Source organism: Ranitomeya imitator, chromosome 1, assembly GCF_032444005.1.
Source record: "Ranitomeya imitator isolate aRanImi1 chromosome 1, aRanImi1.pri, whole genome shotgun sequence".
NCBI classification, from domain to species: domain Eukaryota; kingdom Metazoa; phylum Chordata; class Amphibia; order Anura; family Dendrobatidae; genus Ranitomeya; species Ranitomeya imitator.
In genome coordinates, this window is record NC_091282.1 from 553211977 (window position 1) to 553227292 (window position 15316).

The following is a 15316-nucleotide window of genomic DNA, read 5'->3' on the forward strand; positions in this document are numbered from 1 at the left end:
ACAGCAACAAACTGTGGAGAAACGCAAGCAACACTGCCAGTTTTGATTAATTTCGGAGTACAGATCAGCATAAAAAATACAAATATGTCAATGAGTGTATGGAAAAAAAGCTGCAGCAAGAATTATAATTTATAAGGCAATATTCCCTAACTAGATGCCTGTAATGCGCAATCCCTATTGTAACAGCTCACTGTAGACAAATTGCAGATAAGAATGGTATTATTGCAGAATATAGAAGGGATTTGATCTGATACTGAATAGATTTTTTATGGTACGTGGCAGCAACAAACTCTGGAGGAACGCAAGCAATACTGCTAGCTTTGAGGAATTTCTGAATACAGATCACCGTAGAAAACACGAATCTGTCAATGATTGCTTGGAAAAAAGCAATCAAGTTATGGACTGTAGAAGAGATGAATGTGACCATAATAAACACTCATTTCCAGCAGATGATACATAGCACCTATCCCTACACTAAACGCAGTTAACAGCGGCATTAATAGGGAATAGAATATATGTTACCTTGATTTTTTTTGTAGGTCGCAGCACAAGGATTATAATATATAAGGCAATAAGCCGTTTAATATGCTATCCTTACTGTGACAACTCACCCCACATGAATTGCAGATAAGAGCGGTATTATTAGAGAATAGAATCTATTTGAATTAGCCCTGAAAAAAGCTATTAGTTAAACATAGCAACATCAAGAACTGTTGTTTCATCAACCCTGCTGGGGAATATAGTGGAGCATTTCAGCCTGATATAGAGGAGATCAGGATCTTCTGTACTTACTGTACAAAGTCTCCTGTCCTGGCTGTGAAATCCTGTAAGCAGCGTGAGAACTCCTTTTGTGATGACCACCTAACAGCCCACAAAAAAAGCACTGGATCATATACTAATAGAACTCACCAGTTCTTTTGGTTTCCAAAAATGTTCCCTCAGCTAGAAGGTAGAGCCTCAGAAAAGCATTTTTTCCCATTACTAAAGAGTGGGTATCCTAGACTGGTAATGCGCATGCACTATGGGCATGGGCTGAAAAACATTTACCACTAGGGAGTATACATATATCTCTAAGAATCTTAGAGGTAAGCCTCTCAAAGATCTTAATGTAGGAATCATAAGCACTAGTGATGAGCGAGTGTACTCGTTGCTCGGGATCTCCGAGTATTTGTTAGTGTTCGGAGATTTAGTTTTCATCGGCAGCTGAATGATTTACAGCTACTAGACAGCTTGATTACACGTGAGGATTCCCTAGCAACGAGGCAACCCCGACATGTACTCAGGCTGGATAATAGCTGTAAATCATTCAGCTGAAGCGATGAAAACTAAATCTCTTAGCAGTCATAAATACTCGGAGACCACCCGAGCAACGAGTACACTCGCCCATCACTAATAAGCATCCTTTAAAAATTTATAGGGAGGGTAGTATGATCACCCTGTTGATGTGGTGGTGGAGGTGGAGGACGACACAAAAAAGATGAAATTCTGAAGCATATACCCATGTTTGGGTGGGAAAAGGTGCATGGGAATAGACCAGAAAACCCTCCCCTGCTGGATTTGAGTTCATGTTCCGCTACTGTCATCTGGTGGTGTTGAGAAGTCTGAGCCAATCCAGCCCTTGTTCATTTTGATAAGATTCTGCATTTTCATTTGACAGGGGGATGCGCCTATTGGTTATAATACCCTCGGCGGCACTACAAACTTGCTATGACAAAACGCTAGCAGGAGGGCAGGTCAGGACCGCCAAGGCATAGAGACACAGTTCATGCCATGTGTCTAGCTTGGATACTCAATAGTTGTAAGGCACAGAGGAATCACTGAGGATTTTGGTACGGTTGACAAGGTACTCTTTCAGCATCTTTCAAAACTTTTCCCTCCTTGTCAAGAACTGTCCCAGACCTTTGAGATTGTTCCCGTGCCTCTACTGCATCTGGTGTGTGACTTAATCATCTCTACTTCTTGGTTGTACAAAAATCTGTGACCTTTGCCGCCAGTGTTGTCAGATGGAAATTTTTTAAATAATTCTTCAACTAGGGGCTTCTGGTACTGCAACATTCTATTAGACCTCTTTCCCACAGAAAGTAGAGATGGAAATTTCACCTTGTAGCGTGGGTCTAGAGGGGTGACTAACTGTTGGCCAAAATGCATACCATGGGAAAGGCAGTGGAACATAAACTATACCATGTCTTCCAGACTGCCAACAGCCAAGACTTTCCTGTCCCCATCAAGAGGATGACTGTCCATCTTCTCCTCCTTGTCTTCAGGTGATCCACGCTGAACAGACGGGATGAAGGTGGTGTGGGTAGTACTGTCTGTAGTGTAAGCAAGCAGATTATGTTCCTCCTCCTCTTCCTCATCATCACCAAATCCGTGTTGAGGTGATGAGATGAGGCGGAGCTGTGTAGCATCACCCTGTATAGTTTCTTGCTCCATCTCAACTTGCTTCGCCTGTAAAGCCTCCTTTTTAATTGTGAGCAGCGAGCGTTTCAGTAGACAGAGAAGTGGGATTGTAGTGTCCCAATACCTCCTCCTATCTGTTGCAAAATATAGTTGTTGGGTGATTATTACCAAAAACCTATGTTCTGTTATGTGGTATATTCAACGTTCAATTGTCCTAAACTGCCATCTACTGTCGAAAGTGTAAAGATGCAAGAGTTTTTGGTCACATGACACTCTCTCAGCTGGTTTCCTGCAGAAGCCTCTACTGAGATAAAAGTCAGAGAGGCGTTCCTGTCTTTCCTGTGAGGAGAGGTTGACTTCCTAGGCTGCCCTGCCTTTAGCCTAGGACCCGCTTCCCTTAATCTTCAATTGGCCAGAAAACTGCCACAGCCTACGCCAGGAGGGCATGTTAAATTTTAATCTTCATAGAGACAGAAGAGATAGAGCTGTAAAAGGGCTCTTCTGCTACACTCCACGCCTTTAATGGTTCTGCCAGCATGAGTGCCTCATGTGTACTGCATCTTCTACTGTAGGCCCTGTGACAGGGAACCATATCAGGACTTAATCATAAGTAAGCCATGAAAACTATTTCCACTGTGAACCAAACTGTGTAGGCCCATCCTTGGTAGTAATCTAACTGAAGGAATGTGTGAATTAATATAGTAACTCGGTATATAAGCAGCAGTCAGCCGATCACTTTATTTAAGCCATTAACTGGGAAGATTCCATCTTAAACGTCATGGTAACCTGCTTTCTTGCTACCTAAAATTTCAAGCTTGTATGAAGGACTGTGATACCATCGCTATGGACTATGTATTGTGAAGTGAATACAATAAGGACTCACTTTTGATTACGTTAATACCCTTGTCAGCATTCATCCTTGAAACTGCGCACACACACTAAGAGGCTGTAAGGGCTCAGTGTGAGGGACACAGGGCTAGCACGCCACAACACCGCCTGTGACATTTCTAATTTCTTTATTTTTGGCCTGGGCACTGCAGGATGGTTACTCTGATTATGCTGTAAACGCTGCTCACCATCTTGTTTAAGTCCTCAAAGTTTTGGAGAACCACACACATGTCAGACATCTATGCCCACTCATCAGCTCCTATTTGCAGAGGCTGACCGGAATACCGATGGGCATATTGCAGCTAGTATTCAACTACTGCACTCTGCTGCTTGCCAAGTATTGGCAACATATGTAACATTGAGTTCCAACGCATGGTGACATTGCACATCAGTCAGTGAGCTGGAAGTTGCAAACGCTGCTGCAGCACTGCCAGGGCGGCAATACCTGTAGCTGACTTAACGGCAAAAACACGGCATACTTTCACAAGTAGCGCAGGCAGATCTGGGTAGGTTTTGAGAAATAGCCGAACCACTAGGTTGAGCATGTGGGCCTGGCATGGTACGTGTGCAAGGTTGCCAAGCTACAGAGTCACCTCCAGGTTACCGCCATTGTCACTCACAACTATACCTGTTTGTAAGTTCAGGTGTGAGAGCCATAGAGAAGTCTGGTCTGTTAGACCTTTCAACAACTCTGAAGCGGTGTGTGGTTTGTCACCAATGCAGATTAGCTTCATCAGAGCCTATTGCTGCTTGGCCTAGGCAGTGCTGCAATGCTTCCAGCTTGTCACTGATGTTGACGTTTCTGAGATGGAGGGTGAGAAGGAGGTGCAGGAACTGCTGTAGAAGGCGGGGGAAACGCTGATTGAACCAGGTGCCGTAATCCTCGGTGCCGGTAGCACCTGTTCCATCCCAGGGTCTGACTGGGTCCCGGCTTCCACAATGTTCATCCAGTTTGCCATCAAAAAAATGTAGAGTCCCGGGTCACAAGCACTTTTCAATGTGTCCATGGTAAAGTGGACTTTCCCAGTAACAGCTTTGGTCAGGCCACGGATGATGTTATGGGACACGTGCTTGTGTAAGGCGGGGAAGTCACACTAGGAGAAATAGTTGTGGCTGGGGACCGAAAACCAAGGGACAGCTGCCGCCATGAGATTGCGAAAAGATTCCATCTCCACAGGCCTAAACGGCAACATTTCCAGGCCAAGCAATCTGGAAATTTAGACATTTAGTATTGTGGCCTGTGGGTGGCTGCGTATTTACGCTTGCATTCCAAGGACTGGGGTAGGGACAACTGAACACTGCGCTGAGAAAAGGACGGGAACCTGGGTGCTGATGGGGGTTGCAAGTGTGCAATGAAAGGTGCAGGGTGGGAGGTATATTGCCTGCTTCATGAAAAGGGTATTGGCATGTACGTAGAACAGGGGAGGAGGCAGTGGTGTCACCTGCAGACACTGTTTCTGGACCCTGGCATTCGGCCCAACTGGTTGGGTGCTTTGCTGTCATGTGCCTTCATGTGCCAAAGGTACAGAATTAGCGTGCACTCTGTCTAGTAGGAGAGGTGCTGTGTTATGGACCTGGTGGTTAGGAGCACCCGGAACGACCTGATGGTTAAACTCACACAGGACAAGCTCTGGAAAGTGGGAGCCCTGCTGACCGCAACCCCTAATCCTATCACACAACTAGAAATAGCCGTGGAGCGTACCTAACACGACCTAGACGCCTCTTCACAGCCTAAGAGCTAACTAGCCCTAAAGATAGAAAATAAAGCCTACCTTGCCTCAGAGAAATTCCCCAAAGGAAAAGGCAGCCCCCCACATATATTGACTGTGAGTTAAGATGAAAGTCACAAACACAGAAATGAAACAGGTTTCAGCAAAGGGAGGCCAGACTTACTAAACAGACTGAGGATAGGAAAGGTATCTTTGCGTTCAGCACAAAAAACTACAAAAGACCACGCAGAGTGTGCAAAAAAGACCTCCGCACCGACTCACGGTGCGGAGGTGCCACTCTGCATCCCAGAGCTTCCAGCTAGCAAGGCAAAATCATGATAGCCAACTGGACAAGGAAACAATGAACAAATAATAACTAGCAGGGACTTAGCTTCTGCTGGAGTAGACAGGTCACCAGAAAGATCCAAGAGCGAACTGAACCAGTAAAAGAACATTGACAGCTGGCATGGAGTAACGATCTGAGTGGAGTTAAATAGAACAGCCAGCCAAAGAATAAACTACGTCACCTGTGGAAGGAACCTCAGAAGCAGCAGCTCCACTCACAGCCACCAGAGGGAGTCCATGGACAGAACTCGCCGAAGTACCATTCATGACCACAGGAGGGAGTTCGAAAACAGAATTCACAACAGTACCCCCCCTTGAGGAGGGGTCACCGAACCCTCACCAGAGCCCCCAGGCCGATCAGGATGAGCCAAATGAAAGGCACAAACTAGATCGGCAGCATGAAAATCAGAGGCAAAAACCCAGGAATTATCTTCCTGATCATAACCCTTCCACTTGACCAGGTACTGGAGTTTCCGTCTCGAAATACGAGAATCCAAAATCTTCTCCACCACATACTCCAACTCCCCCTCGACCAACACCGGGGCAGGAGGATCAACGGAGGGAACCATAGGCGCCACGTATCTCCGCAATAACGACCTATGGAACACATTATGGATGGCAAAAGAAGCTAGAAGGGCGAAACGAAATGACACAGGATTGAGAACCTCAGAAATCTTATACGGACCAATGAAACGAGGCTTAAACTTAGGAGAGGAAACCTTCATAGTAACATGACGAGATGACAACCAAACCAAATCCCCAACACGAAGTCGGGGACCAACACAGCGCCGGCGGTTAGCGAAACGTTGAGCCTTCTCCTGGGACAATGTCAAATTGTCCACCACATGAGTCCAAATCTGCTGCAACCTGTCCACCACCGTATCCACACCAGGACAGTCCGAAGGCTCAAACTGCCCTGAAGAGAAACGAGGATGGAAACCAGAATTACAGAAAAAAGGCGAAACCAAAGTAGCCGAGCTGGCCCGATTATTAAGGGCGAACTCAGCCAAAGGCAAGAAGGACACCCAATCATCCTGATCAGCAGAAACAAAGCATCTCAGATATGTCTCCAAAGTCTGATTAGTTCGTTTGGTTTGGCCATTTGTCTGAGGATGGAAAGCCGAAGAAAAAGACAAATCAATGCCCATCTTAGCACAAAAGGACCGCCAAAACCTCGAAACAAACTGGGAACCTCTGTCCGAGACGATGTTCTCCGGAATGCCATGCAAACGAACCACATGCTGGAAAAACAATGGCACCAAATCAGAGGAGGAAGGCAATTTAGACAAGGGTTCCAAATGAACCATCTTAGAGAAGCGATCACAAACCACACCCAAATGACCGACATCCTTTGAGAGACAGGGAGATCTGAAATAAAATCCATGGAAATATGCGTCCAGGGCCTCTCCGGGACCGGCAAGGGCAAAAGCAACCCACTGGCACGAGAACAGCAGGGCTTAGCCCGAGCACAAGTCCCACAGGACTGCACAAAAGAACGCACATCCCGTGACAAAGAAGGCCACCAAAAGGATCTAGCCACAAAATCTCTGGTACCAAAGATTCCAGGATGACCTGCCAACACCGAACAATGAACCTCAGAGATAACTCTACTAGTCCATCTATCAGGGACAAACAGTTTCTCCGCCGGACAACGGTCAGGTTTATCAGCCTGAAACTTCTGAAGCACACGCCGCAAATCAGGGGAGATGGCAGACAAAATTACCCCCTCTTTGAGAATACCCGCTGGCTCAGGAACACCCGGAGAGTCAGGCACAAAACTCCTTGACAGGGCATCAGCCTTCACATTCTTAGAGCCCGGAAGGTACGAAACCACAAAATCAAAACGGGAGAAAAACAGCGACCATCGAGCCTGTCTAGGATTCAACCGTTTGGCAGACTCGAGATAAGTCAAATTCTTGTGCTCCGTCAAGACCACCACGCGATGCTTGGCTCCTTCAAGCCAATGTCGCCACTCCTCAAATGCCCACTTCATGGCCAACAACTCTCGATTGCCAACATCATAATTGCGCTCAGCAGGCGAGAATTTTCTAGAAAAGAAGGCACATGTTTTCATCACCGAGCCATCAGAACTTCTTTGCGACAAAACAGCCCCTGCTCCAATCTCAGAAGCATCAACCTCAACCTGAAACGGGAGCGAAACATCTGGCTGGCACAACACAGGGGCAGAAGAAAAACGACGCTTCAACTCCTGAAAAGCCTCTACAGCCGCCGAGGATCAATTGACCACATCAGCACCTTTCTTGGTCAAATCAGTCAACGGTTTAGCAACACTAGAAAAATTAGCGATGAAGCGACGGTAAAAATTAGCAAAGCCCAGGAACTTCTGCAGGCTCTTCACAGATGTCGGCTGAGTCCAATCATAAATGGCCTGAACTTTAACAGGGTCCATCTCGATAGTAGAAGGGGAAAAAATGAAACCCAAAAATGAAACCTTCTGAACCCCAAAGAGACATTTCGACCCCTTCACAAACAAGGAATTCGCACGAAGGACCTGGAACACCATTCTGACCTGCTTCACATGAGACTCCCAATCATCCGAAAAGACCAAAATATCATCCAAATATACAATCATGAATCTATCCAGGTACTCTCGGAAGATGTCATGCATAAAGGACTGAAACACAGATGGAGCATTAGAAAGCCCGAATGGCATAACCATGTACTCAAAATGGTCCTCGGGCGTATTAAATGCTGTTTTCCATTCATCGCCCTGTTTAATTTGCACAAGATTATACACCCCACGAAGATCTATCTTGGTGAACCAACTAGCCCCCTTAATCCGAGCAAACAAATCAGACAGCAGCGGCAAAGGGTACTGAAATTTGACTGTGATCTTATTAAGAAGGCGGTAATCAATACAAGGTCTCAAAGAGCCATCCTTCTTGGCCACAAAAAAGAACCCTGCTCCCAACGGTGATGACGACGGGCGAATATGACCTTTCTCCAAGGATTCCTTTATATAACTCCGCATAGCGGCGTGCTCTGGCACAGATAAATTAAACAGTCGGCCCTTAGGAAACTTACTACCAGGAATCAAATTAATAGCACAATCGCAATCCCTATGAGGAGGTAGGGCACCGGATTTGGGCTCTTCAAATACATCCCGGTAATCTGACAAAAACTCAGGGACTTCAGAAGGAGTGGAAGGCGAAATTGACAGCAATGGAACATCACCATGTACCCCCTGACAACCCCAGCCGGACACAGACATAGATTTCCAATCCAATACTGGATTATGGACCTGTAGCCATGGCAACCCCAAAACGACCACATCATGCAGATTATGCAACACCAAAAAGCGAATATCCTCCTGATGTGCAGGAGCCATGCACATGGTCAATTGAGTCCAGTACTGAGACTTATTCTTGGCCAAAGGCGTAGCATCAATTCCTCTCAATGGAATAGGATACTGCAAGGGCTCCAAGAAAAAACCACAGCGCCTGGCAAACTTCAAGTCCATCAAATTCAGGGCAGCGCCTGAATCCACAAATGCCATAACAGAATACGACGACAAAGAGCAAATCAGACTAACGGACAAAAGAAATTTAGACTGTACCATACCAATGGTGGCAGACCTAGCGAACCGCTTAGTGCGCTTAGGACAATCAGAGATAGCATGAGTGGAATCACCACAGTAAAAACAGCCCATTCCGACGTTTGTGTTCTTGCCGTTCCGCTCTGGTCAAAGTCCTATCACATTGCATAGGCTCAGGCCTATGCTCAGAGAATACCGCCAAATGGTGCACAGCTTTGCGCTCACGCAAGCGCCGATCGATCTGACTGGCCAAGGACATAGACTCATTCAGACCAGCAGGCGTGGGAAATCCCACCATGACATCCTTAAGGGCTTCAGAAAGACCCTTTCTGAAAATTGCCGCCTGGGCACACTCATTCCACTGAGTAAGCACAGACCACTTTCTAAACTTCTGACAGTACACCTCCGCTTCATCCTGACCCTGATACAAAGCCAGCAAGATTTTCTCTGCCTGATCCACTGAATTTGGTTCATCATAAAGCAATCCAAGCGCCAGAAAAAACGCATCTACATCACGCAATGCAGGATCTCAAGGCGCAAGGGAAAATGCCCAGTCTTGAGGGTCACCACGCAACAAAGAAATAATGATTTTTACTTGTTGAACGGGGTCAGCAGAGGAGCAGGGTTTCAAAGCTAGAAACAGTTTACAATTATTTTTGAAATTCAGGAATTTAGATCTATCCCCAGAAAACAAATCAGGAATTGGAATTCTAGGCTCTAACATCGGATTCTGAACCACAAAATCTTGAATGTTTTGTACCCTTGCAGTGAGATGATCCACACAAGAGGACAGACCTTGAATGTCCATATCTACACCTGTGTCCTGAACCACCCAGAGGTTAAGGAGAAAAGAAAGACACAAAACACTGCAGAGAAAAAAAAATGGTCTCAGAACTTCTCTTATCCCTCTATTGAGATGCATTAATACTTTGGGCCAGCTGTACTGTTATGGACCTGGTGGTTAGGAGCACCCGGAACGACCTGATGGTTAAACTCACACAGGACAAGCTCTGGGAAGTGGGAGCCCTGCTGACCGCAACCCCTAATCCTATCACACAACTAGAAATAGCCGTGGAGCGTACCTAACACGACCTAGACGCCTCTTCACAGCCTAAGAGCTAACTAGCCCTAAAGATAGAAAATAAAGCCTACCTTGCCTCAGAGAAATTCCCCAAAGGAAAAGGCAGCCCCCCACATATATTGACTGTGAGTTAAGATGAAAGTCACAAACACAGAAATGAAACAGGTTTCAGCAAAGGGAGGCCAGACTTACTAAACAGACTGAGGATAGGAAAGGTATCTTTGCGGTCAGCACAAAAAACTACAAAAGACCACGCAGAGTGTGCAAAAAAGACCTCCGCACCGACTCACGGTGCGGAGGTGCCACTCTGCATCCCAGAGCTTCCAGATAGCAAGGCAAAATCATGATAGCCAACTGGACAAGGAAACAATGAATAAATAATAACTAGCAGGGACTTAGCTTCTGCTGGAGTAGACAGGTCACCAGAAAGATCCAAGAGCGAACTGAACCAGTACAAGAACATTGACAGCTGGCATGGAGTAACGATCTGAGTGGAGTTAAATAGAACAGCCAGCCAAAGAATAAACTACGTCACCTGTGGAAGGAACCTCAGAAGCAGCAGCTCCACTCACAGCCACCAGAGGGAGTCCATGGACAGAACTCGCCGAAGTACCATTCATGACCACAGGAGGGAGTTCGAAAACAGAATTCACAACAGTGCTGGTGTAATGGGCTGGGAGAAAACATCGCATAGCACTTGGACCAGTGTTAATCTATGGGGCAGCATATTTTTTCTCGGGGCATATTCTACATGTGTGTAAAATCGCAGCATGCTGCGATTTATGCGTATATTGGCCGAGTCTCGCCAATGCAAGTCTATGGGTGTGAGAAAAAATGGGACATCACACGGACCATGCGGGTGCTGTCCAATGTTTACGCACCGGTGCCCTTTGAAAAGCTGGCAAATCATGTGTGGTGTAAAGTAAAATCACACTGACATGTTAGAATAGAATAGATAGAATAGATATATACATATAGAATACATAGATATATACTGTAGATGTCAGTAACACACACACACACATATATATTATTTTATTTTATTTTTTTATTATTATTATTATTTATTATTATAGCGCCATTTATTCCATGGCGCTTTACATGTGAGGAGGGGTATAAAATAATAAAAACAGGTACAATAATCTTGAACAATACAAGTCACAACTGGTACAGGAGGAGAGAGGACCCTGCCTGCGAGGGCTCACAATCTTCAAGATACATATACTGTATTTTCTGGCGTATAAGACGACTGGGCGTATAAGACGACCCCCAACTTTTCCATATAAAATATGGAATTTGGGATATGCCCGCCATATAAGACGGGGGTCTTCTTATATGCCCAGTCATCTTATACGGCGTGTGGTTCCCAGGGTCTGGAGGAGAGGAGACTCTCCTTCAGGCCCTGGGTTCCATATTCATGTAAAAAATAAAGAATAAAAATAAAAAACATGGATATACTCACCCTCGGACGGGCCCTGACCGGTCACCTGACCGCTCATGTGACCGCGACGTCATTGAAGGTCCTTCACTCACCGCATTCTAAGGAACAGAGGGAGACGCTAGCAGCGCTGTGAGCCAGGGGCCGTCCGAGGGTGAGTATATCCATGTTTTTTATTTTTATTCTTTATTTTTTACATGAGAATGGATCCCAGGGCCTGAAGGAGAGTCTCCTCTGCTCCAGACCCTGGGAACCACACACCGAAATGCAGGATCGCTCCCTGCACACGCCGTACCTGGCGTATAAGACGACCCCCGACTTTTGGGACAATTTTTTTGGGTCAAAAAGTCGTCTTATACGCCGGGAAATACGGTATATATATATATATATGTATTTATATTGCATAGATAGATAGAATAGAAGCCGGTAATTCCTCTGCCGTGTTCTGTAGAATCACGACAGGATAATAGAAAAGGATTAGATACAGTAAATACAAATAGAATAGGTATATAAATAGATGTTAGTGACAAATAGAATTAATACAGTGTGTGTGCAAATTACTGTACATGTATTTAATTAATAAAAGATTATTTTTCGGAAAAAAATGGCGTGGGCTCCAGCGCAATTTTTGTAACCAGCAGAGGGAAAGCCAATCAGCAATTACAAATGGTGCTGATGTAAAGCAGACATGTGGGAAATGTTATTTATTAATTTTTTTCTATGGTATGACTATCTGGATTAAAGAGATAATTCATTCAAAGTTTGAAAATTGCAAATTTTTTAAAAATTTTCTCAAATTTCTGATATTTTTTATAAACAAACACAAAACATATTGACCTACATTTATCACTATCATAAAGTAATAATGTGTCACGAAAAAACAGTCTCAAAATCACTGGGATTTGTTCCAGAGTTATTACCACATATAAGGACACTGGTCAGATTTAAAAAATTTGGCTCCGTCACTAAGGGGTTAATAGCCAGTAAAGGTAAGTATACAGTTGTGAGCTGATATTAATAGCCCGGGAAGCTCCATGGGTATTACCCTCTTCGCAGGCTATAAACATCTGTCCCCTGTACAGGGGAAATTTTATCAGAAGCCTTTGAAAAAGGCAACATTCCCAAGAGAATATTGGAGCTCTACAAAAATTTGCATCCAAAACTGGCAACATTTTATTTGATTCCAAAAATGCATAAAGATGCTGAGCATCCTCCAGGGAGACCAATAGTCTCTGGGAATGATAGCCAGTGTGAAGCTATTTGTAAAATTATTGATTATTGGTATCGGAATTGCCATCACATATAAAAGACACTACGGCGGCCCTGGGACATTTAAACCACATGATTTCGAATGAAAACATGTTACTTGTAACAGCAGACGTAGAAACACTATATACTTTGATTCAACATCATGATGGTCTAAAGGCAGTTAATTGCTTTCTTGAGTCAAGTAACATTGACAAACCAATAGCGGATCTTTTGGTTACCGTATTAAGTTTCATCTTGAACCAAAATGTCTTTACTTTTAAGAAAACAGCAACATCAGGGAACAGCAGTGGGGGCAGCATGTGCCCCGTCATATGCAAACCTTTTTTTTTGAGTATTGGGAGCGAGAGATTTTTCAGAGTGAATCCATACCGGGCATCGATAAAATCCAGAAATGGATATATTACATTGATGACATTCTGTTTGTCTTTGAGGGATCAATAGAAGATCTGACCAAACTAATGTAGAGACTCAATGTCAACAACTATAACTTACAATTAACTTATAAATATGGTAAATTAGTTACATTTCTAGATGTATTAATTTCTACAGGATTGGATGTACATTTAACCACCACCATATTCAGGAAACCAACAGCAACAAATTCGCTTCTTGAGGCTACATCTTCTCATTCAAGGTCCACAATTAAAGGCAATTTTTAAGATTGAAGAGAATCTGTTAAGAAGAAAGTGATTTTCTGACACAATCCAAACAACTATCAATATGCTTCAAAGAAAGAAGCTATAGCCATCGAAACATCAAAAAAGGCTTTCAACGAGCCAAAAAGACAACAAGAAATTCTCTGCTATATAAAAACGAATCAAAAGCAAAGATAAGGACAACAGAAGATGAGGTACGATTGATTACCAATTTTCACTCACAATGTTATCGTTATTTGTCTCTTTATTTTTATTATATAGCGCTAAAATATAACACAGCGCTTTACAGTTTGCACACATTATCATCGCTGTCCCCGATGGGGCTCACAATCTAAATTCCCTATCAGTATGGTTTTGTAATGTTGGAGGAAACCGGAGTACCCGGAGGAAACCCACGCAAACACGGAGAGAACATACAAACTCCTTGCAGATGTTGTCCTTGGAGGGATTTGAACCCAGAACTCCAGCGCTGCAAGCCTGCAGTGCTAACCACTGAGTCACAGTACTGCTCGTGCTGATTTTAAACAAATTATAACATGTCATTGGGACATTTTATCAACTGATCTCATTTTAAAAAGGATTTTAACCCCTACTCCTTCCATTGTGGCGAGATGCTCTAAAAACTTATGAAATCTCTTGGTCCATAGACATTATGAGTCGAAACAACAAGCTGAATTGGGAATGAAAAAAATGGATTATTTCCATGTGGATTATGTAAAGCTTGTGCTAATTTAACAAAAAGCAAAAATTTCAAAAATATAACATGCAGTTCTAAGGGGGTAATTTATCGGGCTGAGTGTCGATGGCAAACAATTTGTGTTAGCCTCACTAGCAGAGAACTAAAGGTAAGGGCGAGAGAGCACTGTTTGGATATAGGAAAGGCAAAAAGCTCAACAGATGATTCTGATCTTAAAACACTCCCTAGGCATTTTGAAACATTCCATCAAAGCAACCCCAACCTCCCCAGAATCCAGGGGATAGATTTGGTCACTATGGGATTTAGAAGTGGGGATTTAGGGAAACACTTGGCAAAAAAAGGAAAGTTGATGGGTTTTCCAACTGGGCTCCTTGACGCTACAAGGCCTTAATGAGAGCTTTGGCTTTTTGGCTTTTCTTTAAGTAGAGAATTGTTATATTCCTTTGTATGATAGGAGTTTGTAATGTACATAGGTCCATTAGTTTGGGGCTCTTTGTATATGGAGAGATGTTTTAGTAGTTATTGAGTGGTTTTAGTCTTTTATTTTAATATTGTTATATAATGTAGGATTTGATTTTAATTATTGTTCTTTATTAATTCTAGTTTGTGCATACTTACCTAATGTTTGGCGATGGCATCGATCGTTGTGAGCAGGGCCAGACTGGCCATCGGGCACTTCTGGCAAATGCCAGAAGATTCGGTGCCAGGAGTGGACCGCTGCCGCTATCAGTGGTGCTAGGGCCGACTCCACCCCAGCGCAGACTCACCTCCCCGATCGCCCGCCCCGCATTCAACTATACCGGCGTCTATGACACCGGTACAGTTGAATGCAATGATGGAGGAGAGAGCATCCGCTGTCGCTCCCTCTCCAATCATTCCCCGCTCTGCCTCGCTCTGACACTACGGGTGCGCAATGACATCATATCATCGTGTACCTGTTGTGTGTTGGGCGGGAAGACTGCAGCTGCTGAGACCGGAGCCGGGAGCAGCGCGGGGCACGAGGAGAGGTGCGTAGAGTGTTTTTTTAAAAATATATCAGTGAGTGATAACTGGATTGTGGGGCAATTGGGGGGCTGTATTACATTCTATGGGGGGCTGTGCTGTATTACATTCTATGGGGGCTGGCTGTATTACATTCTATGGGGGCTGGCTGCATTACATTCTATGAGGGCTGGCTGCATTACATTCTATGGGGGCTGGCTGCATTACATTCTATGGGGGCTGGCTGCATTACATTCTATGGGGGCTGTGCTGTATTACATTCAATGGGGGGCTTT